Source organism: Erinaceus europaeus, chromosome 7 (assembly GCF_950295315.1).
Source record: "Erinaceus europaeus chromosome 7, mEriEur2.1, whole genome shotgun sequence".
NCBI classification, from domain to species: domain Eukaryota; kingdom Metazoa; phylum Chordata; class Mammalia; order Eulipotyphla; family Erinaceidae; genus Erinaceus; species Erinaceus europaeus.
Window position 1 is genome coordinate 80843216 of NC_080168.1, and position 23778 is coordinate 80866993.

Genomic DNA, 23778 nt, shown 5'->3' on the forward strand with positions numbered 1-23778 from the left:
GTAGTTGAGAAAAATTCATGGTTTAATATTAAAGATGAAATTAACATAATTTTAGACTGTCTGTACTTCAGAAGTTTTCTTCTCTCTGTGGAATACTTCTGAGTTCCCTAGTACAAAAATTACTAAGGGAAAAAAATGTGTCCAGATGAATAGCCTAAAGAAAGAGATAAGGGAAGGGGGCAAGGAGGTGGTGCAGCTGTTAAGCACGTAAGTTATCTAGTGCGAAGATAGGGGTCCAAATCCCGGTGCCCACCTTCAGGGAGGAAGCTTCATAAGTAGGGAAGCAGTGCTGTAAGTGTCTCTCATTTTCTCTCCCTTTCTCTCCCCTTCTTCCATCTTACATCAGTCTTCTCCCTTCTCAAAATAAAATGAAAGGGAAAAAATGGCTTCCAAGAATGATGATTATATCATGAAGGCACAGAGATCCTGCAATAACCTTGGTAGCAATTTAAGGCAAGGAAAGAAGGAAAGAGGGAAGAAAGGAAGATAGGAAGGAAGGAAAGACGGAAGGAAGGGAGAAAAAAATGTTTCACATAATATCTTCACCCACTAACTCTAGTATATACTGATAGTACCTATAACAACTGATACAGTGGCATTTGCCAAAGTGATTTTTTTTCTATTTCCAGTACCTTTCTGCATTTTTAGTTGGTGTTGCAGTATAAGAAAAAAAAATAGTCCCTCTCTCATTTGTAATTTATTTGATTATTCATTTATATCAGCATAGAATTTTGACTATCTTATTTTATGGGTTATAATCAATTACTATTTATTCTGTTATTTATTCTGTTGCCCAGATTGTTCCAGGTTTGGCTATGCAACACTCCAGAGGACTAAGGGCTTTTACAGTTGTCTCTGAGGAGATGTAGGGCCATTTAAAAACTTTCGACAAGAGTGTTCAAGGGATATACTCTTATTCATTGTAAAAATTCCCAGTAGCAAGAATAGATGTTAGAGATGAAGTTTTTTGTTTCTGTTTTAAGTTTCCCTGGGGACAAACATTAATTCATAAATCCAGGAAATATCGGCATCAGTTTGTTTATTTTGGAGTTCCTCCATTCAAGCACAGAATCACTTTCATCCCTTTGGGGAAGTTTGATTTTCCCATAGAAGAAGAAGCATCCAATCACAGGCCTTGTTCTTCTCTCCAATGGGTTATAAACTCTTCCACAAAGGAAAGGGCATTGCCAATCTGATTAGAGACTATATACTCAGTGTTTTACTGCTGAGTGTGCTTACTCTGCCCTATGAAAGGCATGTAGCCCATGCCTGCTTGTTCCCTTGCAGTGCCTGTGGTATAAGTTATGCTTGTCTCTGTGGTAGCCTCACCAAGACCTCTCTCAGCTTCATCCCTTTCCATTCCAGACAGCTACACTCTGCCTTTCTGTATCAGGGAGGAATGAATTAACAAAGAGGGAAAACTCATTTTATAATCCATGGGCTATTCACATTGCAATAGTCTCTGGCAGTGGAAATTTCTAGGGTCTTAATACAAATAGATTTGCCAAAATAGTAGGTTATAGGAATCTATTTTTTGTGTATTGCTTGTTTATTATTAATTTAACATTGTTTTATAGAATTATCAGGTTTCATAAGTGTTTTCATACCCACACATGGTGTGTTCAAGTCACCATATTCCCCACCAAAGTTCTGTGCCCCACCCCTACAACCTACCCCTTGCAACCATCTTGGGTTACAAGACAAGTCTTTTTACTGTCTGTTTCACTGCTTCATTCTGGTTTATGTTGGTTCCAGGGACTAAACCTGGAGCCTCGGGCATGAAAGTCTTTTTACATAACATTATGCTATCTCCCCAGCCAGCATAACCTGCTCCTTGACAGTTCCACTGGGCTAAGATCTCATCTACTCCTTACCTGTCGCCAACAATAAGTGGGGGTGGGGGTTGGGGGGGAGCAAAATCTGACATGTGAAAATCAGCCTTACCTCTCCTACTTTCTACCAAGTTTACTTAAGGTAAGGCCCATTCTACCATGCAATTTACAATGCTAAACTATATCCAGAGGCTCATGCTCCAGGTGAGATGGAGAAGTGAACCTGTTTCACTTACCTGCATACAGAATGCATGGAGCAAGCCATTTGAGGATTCTGTAAAGTAAATAGTAGTGGGCAGATTGGAGAAAAAGAAGAAGAAGGAGGAGGAGGAGGAGGAGGAGGAGGAGAAGATGATGATGATGATGATTAAATATTTTAATGTCAACAGCTCAGAGAATAGACTTTTTTAGTGATTTAATATTGATTTACAAAATTACAAGATAATAGAGTAAAACTCCACATCATTCCCACCACCAGAGTTCTGGACCCCCAATATAAGCTATAGCAGTTCTCTTAAGGTTGCAGATAATAATAGTTATTATCTATTAAAAGTAATAGATAATAACTATTACTTTTACAACTACCTCTCTATATTTGTATATATTTTACCCTTTTTTCCCCTATGATCCCACCTTCTCTTCCTTTCTAACTCATACATACACCTATTACTAATCCAAATGTCTCTCCCTTTTTCCTTCTCTCTCTCCAAGTCCTAATAGAGTTAGAGTTCAGAGTCCTTTGGTTATCTCCCCCCTTATCACTTCTCCCCCTTCTGGGAGTATGGATCAAAATTATTTTTGGGGTGGAGATGGTGGGTGTTCTGGTTTTTGTAATGGTCTCACTGTTGGACATGGGCAATGACAGATCAATCCATACCTCCAGCCTGTTTCTATTTTTCCCTACTGGGATAGGGATCTGGAAAGTTGAGGTTCTAGGACACATTGGTGAGGTTGTCTGCCCAGGGAAGTCAGGATGAAATTATGGTAGCATCTGCAGCTTGGTGGCTAAAAGGTAGCAAGATATAAAGTGGGACAACATGGTTAAATGAACAGGAATCAAAAACTGGAACAGAGTAGATGAGATTAGGGGCCTTAGGGTGGAAGGAAGCTACAGGCATGAGGGAACAGACTTTTCAATTTGGATTTTCCTCCTCCTCCTTTTTCCTTGGACCTGGATTCAGCTCTGGCCATTCAGGATCCCCCTGGCATTTTTACTTCCTTTCAAAGTCTCTTTTTCAGATTCTTTGTCTAGTCTGTTTCTCGGGTTTGGCCTTTGGTCATGGCTTTATACTTTCGATTCATTGTAAAGACTTCTTCTCCTTCCTATCAGTCCAGCAGACCTCCAGACCTCCTGTGAGTGAGTGCTCAGCTCCAGTCCCTCCTAGCTGGATCCACCCTTGGCCAACTGTCCCCACAAAATACTTATACTGGACCAAGTGTAAAATCCTACCAAGCCAGTCGTGGTGATAAAGCAACACTCTCATGAGACAAACCTTCCAACCAGTAATGGCTGCTTGAAATCTACTTTGGGGAAATATGTTGAAGTTAAACTAAGCTGTAGACCATGTTTGACTGGCAAAGTCCACATGGTTAAATGCCTTATATAGACAGTGGTGATGGTAGCAAGGGCCTCTAATGTCTGAATGCTCACAGAGTGCCAGACCCTGGGCTTTAGTACTTGGTGTATATTTCTATTTAATTCTCATGATGAGGAAAGTGAGACTCCAGTAGTCAACAAAGTTCTAGGGGGTCACACAGGTAGAAAAGATCAAAACTGAGTCTTAAGTTCAGGTCTGTTGTATCAAGACTCTTAGCTTGAACCAGGGAGATAGCTCAGGACTTACATACCTGAGGATCCCAGATTCAACCCCAGCACAGCCATATATGAGAGATGAGCAGTGCTCTGCTGTCTCTTTCTCATATATATATATGGAGAGAGAGAGTCATAATAAATAAATCTTTGAAGTAATAAATAGATAGGACCAGGGAATAGCTCTTCTAATAGACCACATCCTTTACCATGCACAAGGACCCAAGTTCAAGTCCCTGACAGCACTGAAAAACACTATACATGGTGCCTGATTACACTTCATAAGCAGTGGAGTGGTGCTGTATTATCTCTCCTATTCTCTTCCTCTCATCTCTTCCTTACCTTCTCTGTCTCTGATATTAATTTAACAGAAAAAAAGCCAAAGGGGATGCAACACACTTTTCTGTGAGCTAAATAACCCTACAAGCTCAATAAATATCGTTTTAAAACGAATTCTTGGGACTCTGGCTGTAGCGCAGCGGGTTAGGCGCAAGTGGTGCAAAACGCAAGGACCCCCGGAAGGATCCCGGTTTGAGCCTCCGGCTCCCCATCTGCAGTGGAGTCCCTTCACAAGCGGTAAAGTAGGTTTGCAGGTGTCTGTCTTTCTCTCCCCCTCTCTGCCTTCCCCTCCTCTCTCCACTTCTCTCTGTCATATACAACAACGACTACATCAATAACCACAACAATGTTAAACAACAAGGACAACAAAAGGGAAAATAAATAAATAAAAATTTTTTAAAAAGAATTCTTACTCTTACTATTCTGAATAGGAGCCCTGTTACTGTGGATGGTGTTGTAAAGAGAGAGCTCATCATATATTATGTAGACAGTCATCCATAAAGCATGTGTTTGCCCACTAAGAGTTCCCTGTGCATACATATGAGGAAACTGGGGAAAAGCCTAAGATATAAGATTTAACCAGTGCAGTGAGACATTGAATTAAGGTGTTTAACTTAGATCAACAGGAGATGCTGGCATCCTTATTTGGATGCTGTGGTGAGAGCAAAGTATTCTGTCACTGCACCTCAAGTACACATGCATCTCTGAACCCCACCCCAATCTCCCACCCTGCAGGTGCAGGCAGAATCTGCGGTATTTTCTGGAAGGGAAATGTGGTAAAATATCTTCAGCTTGCAGTGACCAACTCAACCTCCAGGGATCTCTCTTGTTCTAACCAAACCTTCTAGAACTATGTGGCAACACCCTGTCAAAGGATTTTTTGGCCTATCTCACTTATTTCAAGTACTACCCAAGATGAGGCAAAGGAGATAATGTCATCATTCTTAACAGCTAAATAGTACTCCATTGTGTATACATGCCACAACTTTCTTAGTTACTTATCTGTCACTTGACAAAAGACAAAAAGAGAAAAACAGTGCAACTTGGACTGGGTTTGGTGTATTGCCTCAAAACAAAGGGCTCTGGGGAAGTAGGAAATTCTGGGCGGGGGCTTGTGGGGGGTGTCCTTGTTCATGATGGTAGGAACTAAGGGGGGACTGGGTGGTGGTACACCCAGTTAGGTACAGATAGTACTATGCACAAGGACCCTGGTTAGAGCCCCCACTCCACACCTGTAGCAAGGACACTTCACAAGTGGCAAAGTAGGTCTGCAGATGTCTACCTTCCTCTTTCCCTCTCTATCTATACCTCTCTTTTCAATTTCTCACTGTTAAATTAAAAACAAAATTCTTTAAAGAAGAAAAAAATGGCCTCCAGAAACTGTGGATTCATAGTGCTGGCACCGAGCCCCAACAAAAACCACCCTGATGGCAAAAAAAAAAAAGAAAGGAAGGAAGGAAGGAAGGAAGGAAGGAAGGAAGGAAGGAAAAGGAAACGAAAGAGAGAAAGGAATGAAGAGAGGGAGGGAGGGAGGGAAAAAGGAAGAAATGAACTAAGTTGGGAGTTAGAATGCTTTGAGGACATGTATCATGAAAAGATTAGGAATTGTACCCATGTGTTGACAGCTGTAATATAAACCACCACCACCCTCCACCAATAAAATTATTTTCAAAAAGAAATTTAACAGGGCCTTAAAGAGTAGAAAAGGTTGCAAAATCTAGGTTTGGTACAACTCACCAAGCTGTGTGTTCTAGTTATGGTTCTATAAAGACTGACGGATGAGTTTTTTTTTTCCTAGTTGGCTCACCCAGGTCATTTTCTAAATTCAGGTGAAAGGTATTACTCTGAATACTAGAAAATATATTTTTCTTTGCCTCACTGGCCCGGATTTTTTCTACTCTATGATTCCATCACTTTTTCTCTGGGGTTGGAATGAGCTAGAGATGTGTTTTGTTTGTTGTTACTATAGTTCCTAGCAACTTCAGTGGGGAACTTGGAATCTCTGAAAATCCTATTTATGTCTCTGGAAAATGCATTATCAGTAGATCAAAAAGATATTTTGTAAAATCTATTTACAAAAGAGTTAGGAAGATAGGGGGAGTAAGCTACAGTAATGTTTATCTACTCAGGATGACAAAATTCCAAAGAGAGGATGTCATTCTCCACTGCACAAGTTTGCTTCCATGTCTAACAGTGTCCCTGCTAGTAAGGGAGACCAGAAAACAGTTTTTACATATATTACAGAGGTTCTGCCATATTCGTGGTTCTTTCTCCAGGAATATCAAAACCCAGGAGTCAATCTTACAGAGATCTCCATAGTGAACACTTGGTTGTATATACTAAAGGCTTATACAACCTATGTTAGTTTTGTTTGTTTGTTTGTTTTTTGCTTCCAGGGTTATCACTGGGGCTCAGTGCCTCCACTACAAATCCACTGCTATAGCAGCCATCTTCTTTTTTTCATTGTTGTTGTGGTTGCTGTTGTTTCTCTTGTTATTGTTGGATTAGACAGAGAGAAATTGAGAGGAGGGGGAAGACAGAGAAGGGGAGGGAAATATAGACACTTTCACACCTGCTTCACCATTTGTGAAGCGATCTCCTGCAGGTAGGGAACCAGGGGCTCAAAACAGGATCTCTGTGCCAGTCCTAGCACTTCTCACAATGAGTGCTTAACCCGGTGTGCTCCCACCCAACCCCCATATCAGATTTTTAAAAATATTTATTTACTTAATTCCCTTTTGTTGCCCTTGTTGTTTTATTGTTATAGTTATTGTTGTTGCTATTATGGTATCATCATTGTTGGATAGGACAGAGAGAAATGGAGAGAGGAGGGGAAGACAGAGAGGGGGAGAGAAAGACAGACACCTACAGACCTGCTTCACTGCCTTAAGCCGGTCCTTGCGCTTCGCACCGCCTACTTGTTATTGTTTTTTTATTTTAATTTACTTATAAAAAGGAAACATTGACAAAACCATAGGATAAGAGGGGTACAACTCCACACAGTTCCCACCACCAGATCTCTGTATCCCATCACCTCCCTTGATAGCTTTCCTATTCTTTTTTTTTTTTAATTCGTTATTGGGGAATTAATGGTTTACAGTCAACAGTAAATACAATAGTTTGTACATGCATAACATTTCCAAATTTTCCATATAACAATACAACCCCCATGAGGTCCTGCGCTTTGTGCCAAGTGCATTTAACCTGGCGCACTACCGCCTGACCCCTGGGTGTCTTTTTTTTTTTTAATAATTTATTTCTTTATTGGGGAATTAATGTTTTACATTCAACAGTAAATACAATAGTTTGTACATGCATAACATTCCCCAGATTCCCATTTAACAATACAACCCCCACTATGTCATTCATCATCTTTCATGGACCTGTATTCTCCCCACCCACCCACCCCAGAGTCTTTTACTTTGGTGTAATACTCCAATTTCATTTCAGGTTCGACTTGTGTTTTCTTTTCTAATCTTGTTTTTCAACTTTGGGCTGAGAGTGAGATCATCCCATATTCATCCTTCTGTTTCTGACTTATTTCACTCAACATGACTTTTTCAAGGTCCATCCAAGATCGGCTGAAAACGGTGAAGTCACCATTTTTTACAGCTGAGTAGTATTCCATTGTGTATATATACCACAACTTGCTCAGCCACTCATCTGTTGTTGGACACCTGGGTTACTTCCAGGTTTTGGCTATTACAAATTGTGCTGCCAAGAACATATGTGTACACAGATCTTTTTGGATGGATGTGTTGGGTTCCTTAGGATATATCCCCAGGAGAGGAATTGCAGGGTCATAGGGTAGGTCCATTTCTAGCCTTCTGAGAGTTCTCTAGACTGTTCTCCACAGAGGTTGGACCAATTTACATTCCCACCAGCAGTGTAGGAGGGTTCCTTTGACCCCACACCCTTTCCAGCACTTGCTGCTGTTACCTTTTCTGATGTATGGCATTCTCACAGGAGTGAAGTGATATCTCATTGTTGTCTTGATTTGCATTTCTCTGACAATCAGAGACTTGGAGCATTTTTTCATGTGTTTCTTGGCCTTTTGGATCTCTTCTGTGGTGAATATTCTGTCCAAGTCCTCCCCCCATTTTTGGATGGGGTTATTTGTTGTCTTGTTGTTGAGTCTGGTAAGCTCTTTATATATGTTGGTTATTAAACTCTTATCTGATGTATGGCATGTAAAGATCTTCTCCCATTCTGTGAGGGGTCTCTTGGTTTGGGTAGTGGTTTCTTTTGCTGTGAAGAAGCTTTTTAATTTGATGTAGTCCCATAGGTTTATACTTGCCTTAGTCTTCCTTGTAATTGGATTCGTTTCATTGAAAATGTCTTTAAAATTTATGCGGAAAAAAGTTCTGCCAATATTTTCCTCTAAGTATCTGATAGTTTCTGGTCTAACATCCAAGTCCTTGATCCACTTGGAATTTACTTTTGTATTTGGTGAAATACAGTGATTCAGTTTCATTCTTCTGCATGTTTCAACCCATTGTTTCCAACACCACTTGTTGAAGAGACTCTGCTTTCCCCATTGAATAGTCTGTGCCCCTTTGTCAAAGATTAGATGTCCATAGGTATGGGGCCTCATTTCTGGGCTCTCAATTCTATTCCACTGGTCAGTGTGTCTGTTCATGTTCCAGTACCAAGCAGTTTTGATGACAATGGCCCTATAATACAGTTTGAAATCTGGGAGTGTGATGCCTCCGGTTCTGTTCTTTTTTGTCAAGATTGTTTTGGCAATTCTAGGTCTTTTCTGGTTCCAGATAAACATTTGTAGCATTTGTTCTATTCTCCTAAAAAATGTGCTTGGGATCTTGATGGGGATAGCATTAAATTTGTAGATGGCTCTGGGTAATATATTCATTTTGATGATGTTAATTCTTCCAACCCATGAACATGGAATATCTTTCCACTTCTTTGTGTCTTTTTCAATTTCTTTGAGTAGTGACTCATAATTTTCAGTATACAAGTCTTTCACTTCTTTGGTTAGGTTTACTCCTAGATATTTTATTGTTTTTGTTGCTATAGAAAAAGGAACTGATTTCTGGACTTCAATTTCTTCTAACTTAGTGTTTGCATAGAGGAATGCCACTGACTTTTGAATGTTAATTTTATAGCCTGACACATTACTGTATTGCCTGATGATTTCCAAAAGCTTCTTGCTGGATTCCTTAGGTTTTTCCATGTATACTATCATGTCATCTGCAAATAAGGAGAGTTTGACTTCTTCTCTTCCAATCTGTATTCCTTTAATTCCTTGCTCCTGCCTGATTGCTATGGCAAAAACTTCCAACACTATGTTGAATAGTAATGGTGATAGTGGGCAGCCCTGTCTAGTACCTGATCTGAGGGGAAATGCTTTCAGTTTTCACCATTGAGTATGATGTTGGCTGTAGGTTTGCTATATATAGACTCTACTGTCTTCAGGAATTTTCCATCTATTCCCATTTTTTGTAGTGTTTTAATCATAAAGGGATGTTGTATTTTGTCAAAGGCTTTCTCTGCATCTATTGATATGACCATGTGGTTTTTGGTCTTGCTTTTGTTGATGTGGTGGATCACATTGATTGACTTACGTATATTAAACCAACCTTGCATGCCTGGGATAAACCCCAAGCTTTCCTATTCTTTAACCCTGTGGCAGTATGAGCCCAAGGTCATTGTGGAAAGCAGAAGGTAGAAGGTCTGGCTTCTGTAGTTGCTTCCCCGCTGAACATGGATGTTGACAGGTCGATCCATACCCCCAGCCTGCCTCTCTCTTTCCCTAGTGGGGAAGGTCTCTGGGGAATCAAGCTTCAGGACACATTGGTGGGGTTGTCTGTCCAGGGAAGTCTGGTTGGCATCATGCTAGCATCTGGAACCTGGTGGCTGAAAAGAGAGTTACCATATAAAGCCAAACAAGTTGTTGACTAATCATGAACTAAAGGTTGGAATAGTTCATATGAAGAGTTGGGGGGTCTCTACTTTGAGGTAGCTAGTAGGCATATTTTAGTTATATTCCAAAGGACCTGTGGCTATACTAGTTTGCTTTTTTTCCTGAGCCTGAAATCTGATATGCCGGTGGGTTCAAGTTATTGTCTGGGGAAATGATGTCATGGCTGGAAAAAGGATCAGAAAGCTAGGTCAGGGAAGAGAGTAGCTCCCAAATATGGGAAAGATGTTTAAATATTGTTGATTGTAAACACCCAGACCTAGTTTTTTTAAGATACATATTACACATCCAGAATTGATTTTGGTTGATTTGATTCCCTACACCCATAATATATAATTGAAGGCTAAATGCTTTATTTGAGTATTATAACTCTATTTGAGTATTGATTCCCTTAAACTATCAACTTACATTTTCAAAGGCACCCAGATATGGGACTGAAGTGTTTACTTTTTAAATATTTATTTATTTAGTTGGATGGGGCAGAGAGAAAAGAGATGTCTGCAGCACTGCTTCACCATTTGTGCTGCTTTCCAATCCTGTAGTTGGGAACCTAAGGGCTTGAACCCAGTCACTTGCATATGGTAGCATGTGCTCTTAGGTGGGTATACCCCAGGGCTGAACTGTCTAAAAAGCAGAGACAGTTGGATATATTTATTTTATAAAAAGGAACTATTTTCTTATTTTTTTCTGATCACTAAAGAAATATGAAAGAGTCCATGCTTGGAACCAACTCAATTCCATCCCACTGTCTCATATACCTATATCCTCTATAAAAGAGCCACCAGTCATCAAACAACCTTAAGTCATAGCAGGAAGGAATCTCAAGAACCTTCCTCAACCCACACAGAATAGATAGTCTGACACAATTTTCCACTAGGCTAAGTTAGCTTTAACTCATTGTACTACCACTTGGGCAGCTCACTAAATTTTTTTTCTGATGTTGTTAATTCTTTATGCTGGATTCTAAGTTCTAGCCATAGCTGGGGAAATATGAACCTCTTATGTGTCTCAAGATTCTGCATTCAGAAGGACTTCAACAGTCATTGCATTCCCATCACCAAAAGATTGTGTCCCATCCCACCCAGTTAGTATTTTCCTTGAGGGTCTCATCTGTTGTTTCCCTAATACTGCTATTCCTTTCCTTCAAAGTTGTTTTCATTTCTGTGATTAATAAATTTATTTTAGCTTGGATGCTTTTCTTATCTATGGTTACTTCTGGCTGACTTGTAGTTTCTTCTAGGCTCTTGTCTTCATTCATTGTATTAGCATTTTTATTTGCTCTTGATCTACCCATTTTTAATGTGTTTTTTTATTTTTATGTTCTGTTGTTCCTCAGTTGCTTTGTTTTATGTACAAGCCACACTATACTAAATACCTTTATGACAAATGCAATCACCACCCTCAGAAATTACAATAGTAACTAAAGCAATGACTGGAGCAGTTTAACCAATACCAGTTAGTCCCACAATGTTTCCAGTTCAAGAAAAAATAGCAACCAAATCTAAATGAAAAAGAAAGAGAAAGGAAAAAAGGGATAGCAGGAATAGACAATTATGTAAATCTACTGTCCATTGTAGATTCTAGGGGTAGCAAGAGGAGAAGGGGAAGTAGAGCAGAGACACACACAAAGAGAGTCTGCTCTGAGTCAGACTTCTTCGCTGAAATGGTTCACAAATAAGTATCAGTGAATTCAGAAGGCAGAGGGAGGAGGAAGGGAGAAAGGAAGATGGGGAAAAAAGAGAGAAAAAAAGAAAAGAAGGAATCAGAAAAAAAAAAGCAGTGAAAGGAGAGTTATATATATATTTTTTTTTTAATTGGCTTGGAGAAGGGCGATAGTGTATAGAGGAGGTATGAAAAGTGAGACAAGTTTCTCTCACAGTGGGTGATAATTCTTGTCGTCTAGCAATGGAAAGTATACTAAGAGCTAATTTTGGTCACCTGGGGGGGGGGGAGTGATATGTGTGTATATATAATAGTATTTGTAAAATAGAACAGAGTAAAAAGCCCAAGCAGTGGGTCTACAGCTTGGACAGCTCCCTGGTAGCCTATGTACATTGAGTCTAGACAACTGATTGAGAAAGAAAACACAATACAAAACAAATGGGTAAAAAAGAAAAAAAAAAAAACTTTCAAGCAGTCTTTCCCAGGTTGGGTGAGGCTTTCTTGATTAGCTAATTGTCACTTGAATGGGTCTAAGTCCCTTACTCAGAGGAACAACAAAAATAGCCTAGAAATTTGGAATCAGGGTTTAATGGCACCCCAGTGGGCCAGGAATCTTGGTAAAGAAAGGAGCTCCACGAGGAGCCTGCTAGCAGCAGCTCCCTACCCCCAGGGTCTGGTTATGGGGAGAGGGGGGCTGAGAGAAATAATCAAGAAATTTCCTTTCTTTTTGCTCTAATTTTTAACCCAAACTGAATTATAATCATCTCCCTGGTGCTGCTACTTTCCAGTCACCATCTTGGCTCCACCTCCGTGCCAGTTTTTTTTTTTAAATGCCTGTATGATATAGGTTTCTGTTCACCCCTCACTCCTGATACTATCGCCATTAGTTAAAAAGAAAGGGGGAATTGTTGGTATGCTTCTGGATTCTGCTTGTGAAGCTTTCTGTTTTTATCATCACATTGGGTTTGCTTGTGTTGCTTGCAATGTGTTCTGTTTGCATGTCCACTGTTGGCTGGGCACCCCCCTGCATCTGGGACATTGGTTTGGTCTTCCCCCCTGCCTCCAGGACATTTGGTTTAGTCCCCACTGGTCTGCACTTTTTCCTTCTCACTCTGTGGCATCATGCATACAGAATACCTTGGTCTCATTCCATGGCACCACACATATCAAAAAAAATTTCATTAAGGTTTGCACAAGTTAAGTATAAAATGCTCATTTATTACTCAAGGGGCACGTTGAATATAAAGAACAAGAAAATGGTTGCTGGTAGTCACTAAAAACTGTTTGAAAGAAGCATTTGTTTTCAAATATTAGTGGAAAAAGTAAGTATGATTAGAGCTGAGAACTGACCTCCAGATTTGGCAATTTCTGGGTCATTAATGACATTTACAAGACCCTCACCTGCCAGGCCGCCCACCCTTCGCCTGCCAGGCCCCACACCCTTCATCTGCTAGGCCCCATGTCCATTGCCATCAGGCCCACCCCTTCACTGCCAGCCCCCGCCCTCTCGGTCCACCAGCCCCTACCCTCTCGGCCCACCTGGCCTCCCCATGGCCTCACACTGGCCCTTGTTTCTCTTGCTTATTGCTCCCTGTCTTATTCCAGTTCTTTTAAAAATGCCTGCACATCATTCAGGTTTCTACCCAAAAGGTTTCTGTTCACCCCTACACTGCTATTCCTCTGACAGAAATGGAGTCTTTTACAGACATTGACCCATTTAAATATGCCCATTAGATAAAAAAGAAAGGGGGAGATGTAGGGAAATTGTGAGGATGTGGTAGAGCCTGGCAGGGCTTGACCTGAGAGGTATGTTAGTCTCTCCTGTTAGTCTCTCTCTCTGCTGAGAGGTTGAGCAAGGAGGACATGGGAACCCCAAAGGATTGCCACATCATATCAGACTCCCTGTCTCACAAAGCATCCTGCATTTTTCTGCCTCCAGGAGCCCAGCATTCCTTAAAACATTAAGCCAGCTCCCCTGCTCCACCCTGCATTCCTTGATACTATGGCTCTTCCTTTTATTATCTACATATCAATCTTCTGCTTTGTCTTACAAATGACTAAAGGTCTCCTTCCTAACTCCCCACAGGGTATTATTAATCCTACCAGTTAAACCCCTAGTTGCTAAGGAAGCCCCTACCATTCCCAGCCCCTTTCACCTTTCTCTGTCCCTTTCCTAACCATGTATGGTATTGTCAAGCCACTTCCATTTCCAACTTGTGTCTTCCCTTTTCCAGCCTGGAGAAGCGGGAGCAGACCAAGGGGCTGACGACACTGGCCATTACAGTTTGTGCCATGTGGCTTAACCAGGTGTACTACTGTTCAACTCTGGGGCAGTCAGATGAATAAAGATTTTAATTGCCTCACTGCTAAGAGCTTGGTTCCTGGGTCATCTCTCTCTCTCTTGTGTAACTAGCCTGATAGTTATGGAGAAATTATTTTGCTTGAAGATATTATGACTTTATTGTTAATGAAAATGACCCAATGGAGAGGAGATCTCTGAGAGAAATGGGTTGATATTGGGAAGTAATATCCCGGAGTTGAACTGGTGGTGGTGGGAGGGTGGTTGTTTCTATGTGAAGGTGGTAGGCTACCTCACACATTACTTCCAGCAGGATTCTTATCTTCCCACTCCATGATTAAAAGACATCACTGGGGGCTTCCGGAGGCATGGCTATGGAGTAGCAGCAGCTATATTTTGCTTTCCCTGATCAACTAGGAAAAGCAATGAAAATCACCTGTAAACACAACAAAATAGAACCAGAATCTCTTCAAAACCTCACCAAGCCATAGGTGGTGAGGAAGCAATTCCCAGAATTAAAAGGCCCTACTAAGGAATGGCTGGTGCCAGACTTGGAGTTTGACAGTGAGGCTCACCATTTTTGGGTCCCAGTGAAAGGAAGAGAGAAAGAAATTTAAAAAAAAAGAGAAAGAAAATCAGCTAAGCCACAGGTGAGTACACACATATGTGGCTTGAGGATGGAAAGGAGGTGTGTGAATAATTTCCAGGACTAAAAACCACTGCTCAGAAGTGGCAGGCTCCAAATTAGATTGGCAGTTGAGACACCATTTCTGGGTTTGAGGTTTAGCACAAAAAAACTGTTAAAAAGAAAAAAGCCACATAAAAACTCACCAATTTACAACTGTGACTTTTCAAGTCCCCATTATTATTGACCCATAGAGGCTGGAACAGCAGCAGGGAAACTCTATATTAACATCAATGAAACAGAACCAGACAGATGACTCAGGATAAAATTTCCCCTCCCCACCAAGATATATAAACAAGGAAATCAAATAAGTTAGCCACAGCGACTCCTGCTGGCACAATAAAACCCATACTTAATGAGGAAACAAAGAAATATACAAGTAGCAATGGCAGAAACCCCAAATGGAGGTGGGGCTACGGAGCAGTAGCCACTGTGTTTCTCTCCTCTCCTCTCCCGGGTCAACTAGGCATACCAAAGGAAATCATCTGGGACTGCAACAAGGCAGGACTAGAACAACTTCAGGAACCCACTAAATCACCAGTGAGTGCAAATAAGTGTGGCTCATGAACACAGAGAAGCCTAGGAGAGATTAAGTGGCTGGTAACAGTCTGGCAGTTTACTAGTTGAGGCACCACATCTAGTCTGTTTTACCAACAAAAAGATGGCTAAAGGGAAGAGAGGACTCCACTAAGACTCACCAAATGCATCTGTTAGTCTCCATTGCTACTGCCCTCAGAGGCTGAAGCAGCAGGACAGAGGCCCTATGCTGACACCAGGGGACAGAGAACTAACCAAGAAACTCAGGAGAAGATATACAGCTTGGTGGCCTAGCTGTGGGGTTGTGTGGTGGGAGCCTTTCCATGTTGTCCTCCTGATGAGAACATAGTTAATAGTTGTCTCAGAACCTACAGACTATAAACAGGACTTATTTAGAAACTCACAGGGTCCAGCAGTGCTGCGCAGCTTGGCAGAGCCTGGAGCTTTGGATCCTTAGGGTGTGAGAGTCTCTTTGAATAACTATTGTATTATCTCTCCCCCATCCCGCTTTAGCTCTTGGTCAGGAGTGAGGGATTAAGCTAGAAACCCTACTTATAGTTTAAAAGCCCTCAGGCTCCCATAGCCTACAGGGAAGAAAAAGAACAAAAGAGGCTTTAAAAGGCACTTTGCGGGAGTCGGGCAGTGGCACAGCGGGTTAGGCGCACGTGGCGCAAAGTGCAAGGACCTGAATAAGGATCCCGGTTTGAGCCCCCCGGCCCACCTGCAGGGGAGTCGCTTCACAGGCGGTGAAGCAGGTCTGCAGGTGTCTATCTTTCTCTCTCCCTCTCTGCCTTCCCCTCCTCTCTCCATTTCTGTCTGTCCTATCCAACAAAGATGACATCTATAACAACAATAATAATAACTACAACAACAACAAAAAGACAAGGGCAACAAAAAGGAAAATAAATAAATTTAAAAAATTTTTTTAAAAAGGCACTTTGCTCCAACTCAGGGATTAAAATAATATTGAAACAGCTGTCAATTTCCACAACTGAGAACCCTTTCAGTAACTTACTTAGACACAAGTCAGTCAAGGCAAGAGTGATGAGTAATTTGAAAAGTACTGACAGAGGGACCTCATAACATACTATATAGAAAAGATAAACCAACAAGAAGAAATATTAGAGAAATGAACCAGGACAAGATTGAAGCACAAAATAATGAGATCAACATCCAAACACTAGTTAAGGAAATAATCACAGGAGTGAGTAAAGAGTTTGAAAAAAATATCAGCAGAAATGCAGAAACAACAAATGAGACTCTGGAAGAAAAGACTAATTATCACAAGGTTATTAAAGAGCTGAAAGCTGAAATAGCTGAGCTAAGAACACAACTAGCTGAACAAGCTAAAACAGTATCAGAAGACGGGAACAAAATAGATGAACTCCAGAAAAGAGTAGAGAGGAGAGGGAATAGAATCAATGAGGATGAAGACAGAATTAGCAAGATCGAGGATGAATTAGAGACAATTACAAAAGAAGTAAGATATCTCTAAAAGAGATTATGAAATACTAAAAACAACAACTGAGATCTATGGGATGACTTCAAAAGAAACAATATACACATTATAGGCTTGCCAAAGGAAGAAGGGGGGGGGGAAGAAAGCATTCTTCAGGCCATAATAGCTGAAAACTTCTCTAGTCTAGACAACATAAAAGACATAAAGGTTTAAGAAGCCCAGAGGGTCCCAAACAGAATTCACCCAGACTTAAAGACACCAAGACACATCATATTTAGAATGCAAAGGAATAAGGATAAAGAAAGAATCCTGAAGGCTGCAAGAGAAAAACAAAGAGTCATCTACAAAGGAAAACCCATAAGATTAGAAGCAGACTTCTCCACATAAACACTACAGGCCAGAAGAAAATGGCAAGATATCTATTGAGTGCTCAATGAGAAAGGCTTTCAACCAAGACTACTGTATCTTGATAGACTGTCATTCAGACTAGATGGAAGCATAAAAATCTTCTCAGACAAGCAACAGTTGAAAGAATCAACTATCACCAAGCTTACCCTGAAAGAAGTTCTAAAATGCCTCCTATAAACAGTCAGACCACTCTAAAAACCTACAAGAATGGCATTAAAATATCTTCAATACTTGATATCAATAAATGTTAATAGCCCTAATTAACCTATTAAAAGGAACAGAGTAGGAAGATGGATCAGAAAACAGAACCCAACAATATGCTGTCTACAGGAAACCCACCTAACTCGACAAGACAAACACAAACTCAAAGTGAAAGGATGGAAAACTATCATACAAACCAATGGCCCACAAAAAAGGGCAGGAATAGCTATTCTCATATCTGACACTACAGACTTTAAAACAAATAAAATTAAACAGATAGGGGTGAAAATTATTTAATGCTCAGAGGATCATTCAATCAAGAGGACTTAATAATTATTAACATCTATGGACCCAGTGAGAAGCTATCTAAATGCATCAAACATCTACAGAAAGAGCTACAGCAATATATTAACAGCAACACAGTCATAGTAGGGGACTTGAACATCCCACTCTCTCAACTTGACAGATCACCCAGGCAGAAAATCAATTAAAAAATGAGGGAGCTAAATGAGGAGATAGATAAACTAAAACTATTGGACATTTTCAGAATCATGCATCCCAAGAAACTGGAATACACATTCTACTCAAGTCCACATGGATCATTCTCAAGGATAGACCATATATTAGGCCAGAAAGACAGCATCAGCAAATTCAAGAGCATTGAAATCATCCCAAGCATCTTCTCAGACCTCAGTGGAACTAAACTAACACTTAACAATCAACAAAATATTAATAACAGTCCCAAAATGTGGAAGCTCAACAGCACACTTCTTAACAACTTCTGGGTGAAAGAGGAAATAAAGGAAGAAATAAAAATATTTTGAAAGTTCAATGAAAATGAAAACACAAGCTATCAAAATATTTGGCACACAGCTAAGGCAGTACTGAGAGGGAAGTTCATAGACATACAAGCACACATTAGGAAACAAGAAAAAGCACAAATAAACAGCCTGATTGCACATCTTAAAGATCTAGAAGAAGAAGAACAAAAGAACCCTAAAGCAAACAGAAGGACAGAAATCACTAAAGTTAGGACAAAAATCAATAACACTGAAAATAAGAAAACCATACAAAAGATCAATGAAAGTAAATGTTGGTTCTTCAAAAGAGTGAACAAAATCAACAAACCTTTAGCCAGACTCACAAAACAAAAAAGGGAGAAGACCCAAATAAATTGGATAGTAAATGAAAGAGGAGATATCACAACAGACACCACAGAAATTCAACATATCATGCAAGGCTTCTATGAACAACTATATGCCACCAAGCTAGAGAACCTGGAAGAAATGGACAATTTTCTAGATACATACCAACTTCCAAACTTAAATAAAGAGGAAGTAGATAATATGAACAGGCCCATCACAGCTAATGAAATTGAAACAGTAATCAAAAATCTTCCCAAGAATAAAAGTCCTGGACCAGATGGTTTTACAAATGAATTCTCCAAAACCATCAAAGAAGAACTAATACCTCTACTTTTAAAAGCCTTCCAGAAGATTGAAGACACTGGAATACTCTCTTCCAGCTTCTAGTGAAGCCAATATCATTCTGATACCAAAAGCAGACAGGGACACAACCAAAAAAGAAAACTACAGAGCAATGTCTCTGATGAATATAGATGCTAAAATATTGAACAAAATTCTAGGCAACCAGATACAGCAGTATATTAAAAAGATTGTTCATTATGACCAAGTGGGGTTTATCCCAGGCATGCAAGGTTGGTTTATTATACGTAAATCAATCAACAAGATCCACCACATCAATAAAAGCAAGACCAAAACCATATGGTCATATCAATAGATGCAGAGAAAGCCTTTGACAAAATACAACATCCCTTTATGATCAAAACACTCCAAAAAATGGGAATAGATGGAAAATTCCTGAAGATAGTGGAGTCTATATATAGCTAGCCTACAGCCAACCTCATACTCAATGGTGAAAAACTGGAAGCATTTCCCCTCAGATATGGTACCGGAGAGGGCTGCCCACTATCATCATTACTATTCACCATAGTGTTGGAAGTTCTTGAAAGAGCTATTAGGCAGGAACAAGGAATTCAAAGGATACAGATTGAAAGAGAAAAAGTCAAACTCTCCCTATTTGCAGATGACATGATACTATAAATAAGAAAAACCCAAGGAATCCAGAAAGAAGCTTTTGGAAAGCATCAGGCAATACAGTAAGGTGTCAGGCTACAAAATTAACATTCAAAAGTCAGTGGTATTCCTTTATGCAGACACTAAGTTGGAAGAACATGAAGTCCATAAATCAATACCTTTTTCTATAGCAGCAAAAACAATAAAATATCTAGGAATAAACCTTACCAAAGAAGTAAAAGACTTGTATACTGAAAATTATGAGTCACTACTCAAGGAAATGGAAAAAGACACAAAGAAGTAGAAAGATATTCCATGTTCATGGGTTGGAAAAATTAACATCATCAAAATGAATATACTACTCAGAGCTGTATACAAATTTAATGCTATCTCTATCAAGATCCCAACCACATTTTTTGGAGAATAGAACAAATGCTACAAACATTTATCTGGAACCAAAAAAGACATAGAATTCCAAAACAATCTTGAGAAGAAAAAACAGAACTGAAGGCATCACACTCCCAGATCTAAAATTGTATTATAGAGCCATTGTCATCAAAAACTGCTTGGTACTGGAACATGAATAGATACACTGACCAGTGGAACAGAATTGAGAGCTCAGAAGTGAGCCCCATACCTACGGACATCTAATCTTTGACAAAGGGGCTCAGAGTATTAAATGGGGAAAGCAGAGCCTCTTTAACAAATGGTATTAGGAGAAATGAGTTTAAACATGCAGAAGAATAAAACTGAACTACAGTATTTCACCAAACACAAAAGTAAATTCCAAGTGGATCGAGGACTTGGATGTTAGACCAGATACTATCAAATACTTAGAGGAAAATATTGGCAGAACTCTTTTCCACATAAATTTTAAAGTCATCTTCAATGAAACAAATCCAATTACAAAGAAGACTAAGGCAAGCATAAACCTATGAGACTACAACACATTAAAAAGCTTCTGCACAGCAAAAGAAACCACTACCCAAACCAAGAGACCCCTCACAGAATGGGAGAAGATCTTTACATGCCATATATCAGACAAAAGGCTAATAACCAAAATATATAAAGACCTTGCCAAACTCAATAACATGAAAACAAATAATCCCATCCAAAAATGGGGGGGGGGGACATGGACAGAATATTCACCACAGAAGAGATCCAAAAGGCTGAGAAACACATGAAAAAATGCTCCAAGTCTTTGATGGTCAAAGAAATGCAGATAAAGACAACAGTGAGATACCACTTCATTCCTGTGAGAATGTTATACATCAAAAAAGGTAGCAACAACAAATGTTGGAGAGGTTATGGGGTCAAAGGAACCCTCCTACACTGCTGGTGGGAATCTCAATCGGTCCAACCTCTGTGGAGAACTTTCAAAAGGCTATGACCCTGCAATTCCTCTCCTGGGGATATATCCTAAGGAACTCAACACACACATCCAAAAAGATCTGTGCACACATATGTTCTTGGCAGCACAATTTCTAATAGCCAAAACCTGGAAGCAACCAAGGTGTCCAACAACAGATGAGTGGCTGAGCAAGTTGTGGTATTTATACACAAAGGAATACTACTCACCTGTAAAAAATGGTGTCTTCACCATTTTCAGCTGATCTTGATGGAGCTTGAAAAATTCAGGTTAAGTGAAGTAAGTCAGAAGCGGAAGGATGAATGTGAGATGATCTTACTCTCAGGCAGGAGTTGAAAAACAGAGTCACTCTTAGGCATTTATCCAGTGGACACTCAAGCACTAATTTGAAGGAACATATGCACCCCTATGTTCATAGTTGCATTATTCACAAGAGCCAAAGAGTAGAAGCAAACTAAATGTCCATCAACAGATGACTGCCTAATGAAGTTATAGGATATAAATTCCATGGAGTACTACTCTGCAGTCAGAAAGATGATTGTGTCTTTTGGGACAAAATGAATAGAACTGAAGGTGATATGCATAGTAAAATAAGTAAAAGTATGGAAGACCACTACCAGATGGTTCACTCATATGTGGCATCTAGAAATCTGATTTACATGAACTTTCCAAAAAAAAAAAAACTTGCCAAAAAAATCTGTAAAAAACAGAAGCTAGAAAACTGATTGTAAGACTTGTGAGAATTATGGTGGTTATCTTTGTGAGCTGGGAGGGTGATGATACAGAACTTTGTTGGTGGGTGTGGTGTGGAGCTATGCATTGTAATCTTATAATCTTGTAACAAACTACTAGTAACAAATTAAAAAATTTTAAAAGATATTGCTCGATGAAATTCTTTTATTTTCTTCTTTCACCCACTCAGACCCAAACAATATTTTTCTGTCTTCCCAGATTAACTCAGAAATGGGACCTACACCCTCCATTTTATCATCATCATCATCATTACTATTATTATTATTATTGCCACTAGGGTTATTGCTGGAGCTTGGTGCCTACACAATGATTTCACTGCTTTTCATAGCTTTTCTTTTTCTCTTATAGAAATGGAGAGAAATAGGGAGAGAGAGAGAGACCTGAAGCACTGTTTCACCACTCCCCCCCCTTTTTCAAACTAATAGTGTTGTTTATTCTTTGACTGAATCATGTTTTTCTTCATTGTAGCTCCCTTCTGTCACTAATCCATGCATTCAAAAAACATTTAGTATGCCAAATATTGGGCCAGTTGCTAAGGATGCAGATATGAGTAAGATAGTCCCTACTTTCATGTTTTTACCACCTAATCATGGGGAAAAAAAACAAAAAAGAAAAGCATGTAAAACAAAATAAGGAGAGTGTGTGTATTATAATAGAGCTTGGAGGGTCTGGATGGTGGCATATCTGGTTGAGCAAACATGTTACTACTTGCAAGGACCTGAGTTCAAACCCCCATTCCCCACCTGCAGGGTGGAATCTTCATGCATAGAGTGAAGCAGTACTGCAGGTCTCTCATTTCTATCTCCTCCCTCTCTATTTCTCCTGCCCCTCTCCACTTCTCTCTGTTTTGTCAATAAATAATGTAAAAATAGAGCTTTGGTTACAGTACAGTGAGAGGTACATTGAACAGACCTCAGGAAATAGCAACAAATTCCATTTTCATGGGGCTGTTGAAAGTGGCATTTGGTCGTGGAGAGGGCACAGTGCATAGGGATGAATACTGGACTTAGGGACAAGAAGATGAGTTCATTGTTCTCTTTCAGTGATGACCTCTTTCTTGTTTTGTTTTTTCTATGCTATTTTCATTAATTACTTCCAAATTCCTACTCTCTCTCAAATATTCACTTTGAGTGTTTGATTTTTGCCCTTGCATGTATCTTTGTTAATCTGGAATGTGATTTTGTATTGTGTACATATTTGTTACTTACCTACATAGTACCATGCTCTTGGTCTCTTTCAGTTTTGAACTTTTTCACTGAAATATACCAATAATGCTATGTACTACATCCAGCTCATTGCTTTTAGCTGAATGGCATTCAATCAATTACCTATAATTTCTGTGTTTGTTTCTAACTCCTTACTAGTTCTACGCAAATTTGTGGACCAAGAAGTGAGCTGCACTGGGGCTAGGGATAAAGCATAATTCTGCAAAAGAGTTTCATGCCTGGGGCTCCCACATACCAGGTTCAATCCCCAGCACCACTACAAGTCAGGGCTGAGCAGTGCATTGACCTCTCCCTCCCTCTCTCCCATTAAGTAAATAAACAAATATTTTAAAGTGAGTGAACTGTATTGTCACATCTTATGTGCATACTTAATGTGCTTCAAAGTACTGTCCAATACACTGTGGCTATCTGCCCCACCAGTAAGATTTACTAGTTTCCATTCCTCCATATTTTCATCAGCAATTGTATGTTTTCAATTTTTTGCAAAAATGCTATTTGAAAAGTGGTAATTTGCTGTTGTATTTTTAATTCACCTAAGGCAGCAGAAGGGCTGATTTATTGTACGTGTTGTGTTCAAACACAACTGAGAATGAAACTAGTCAAGAAAATCACAGATCCAGGGCAAGGAAAGGGGACCCTTTGGGTAGAGTAAGTTGGCTCACTCAGAGGCAGCCACTGTGAGCAGATAGTGATGGATGTTCTAGATTCATGGAGACAAGTTCTAGGTTTACTTGAAGTGATTTACTTGAACCTCTATGCTATCTTTCTTCTTGTGCTCTTCATCCTGTTTAGTCACACTATTTTTTTTCTTCCAATTGACTCATAATAGCATGGACACTTCCAGGGAATGGTGCTAAGGGTAAGTGTTTTAAAGAAGTTCATCTGTCATTCATTGTTTTAAATTGCATTACAATGATCACTGGTAGGATTCAACCCCTCTTTGTGTATTGACCATCCATTTACATTTCTACTTTTGTTCATGTCCTGGGTCTATTTTGTAAATCTTTCTTTTTTATTAATACATTGATTTGTTCCCCCTTTTGTTGCCCTGGTTGTTTTTTGTTTGTTTGTTTTGTTTTTTATTGTTGTAGTTATTATCATTGTTTTTATTGCTGTCGTTATTGTTGGATAGGACAGAGAGTAATGGAGAGAGGAGGGTAAGAC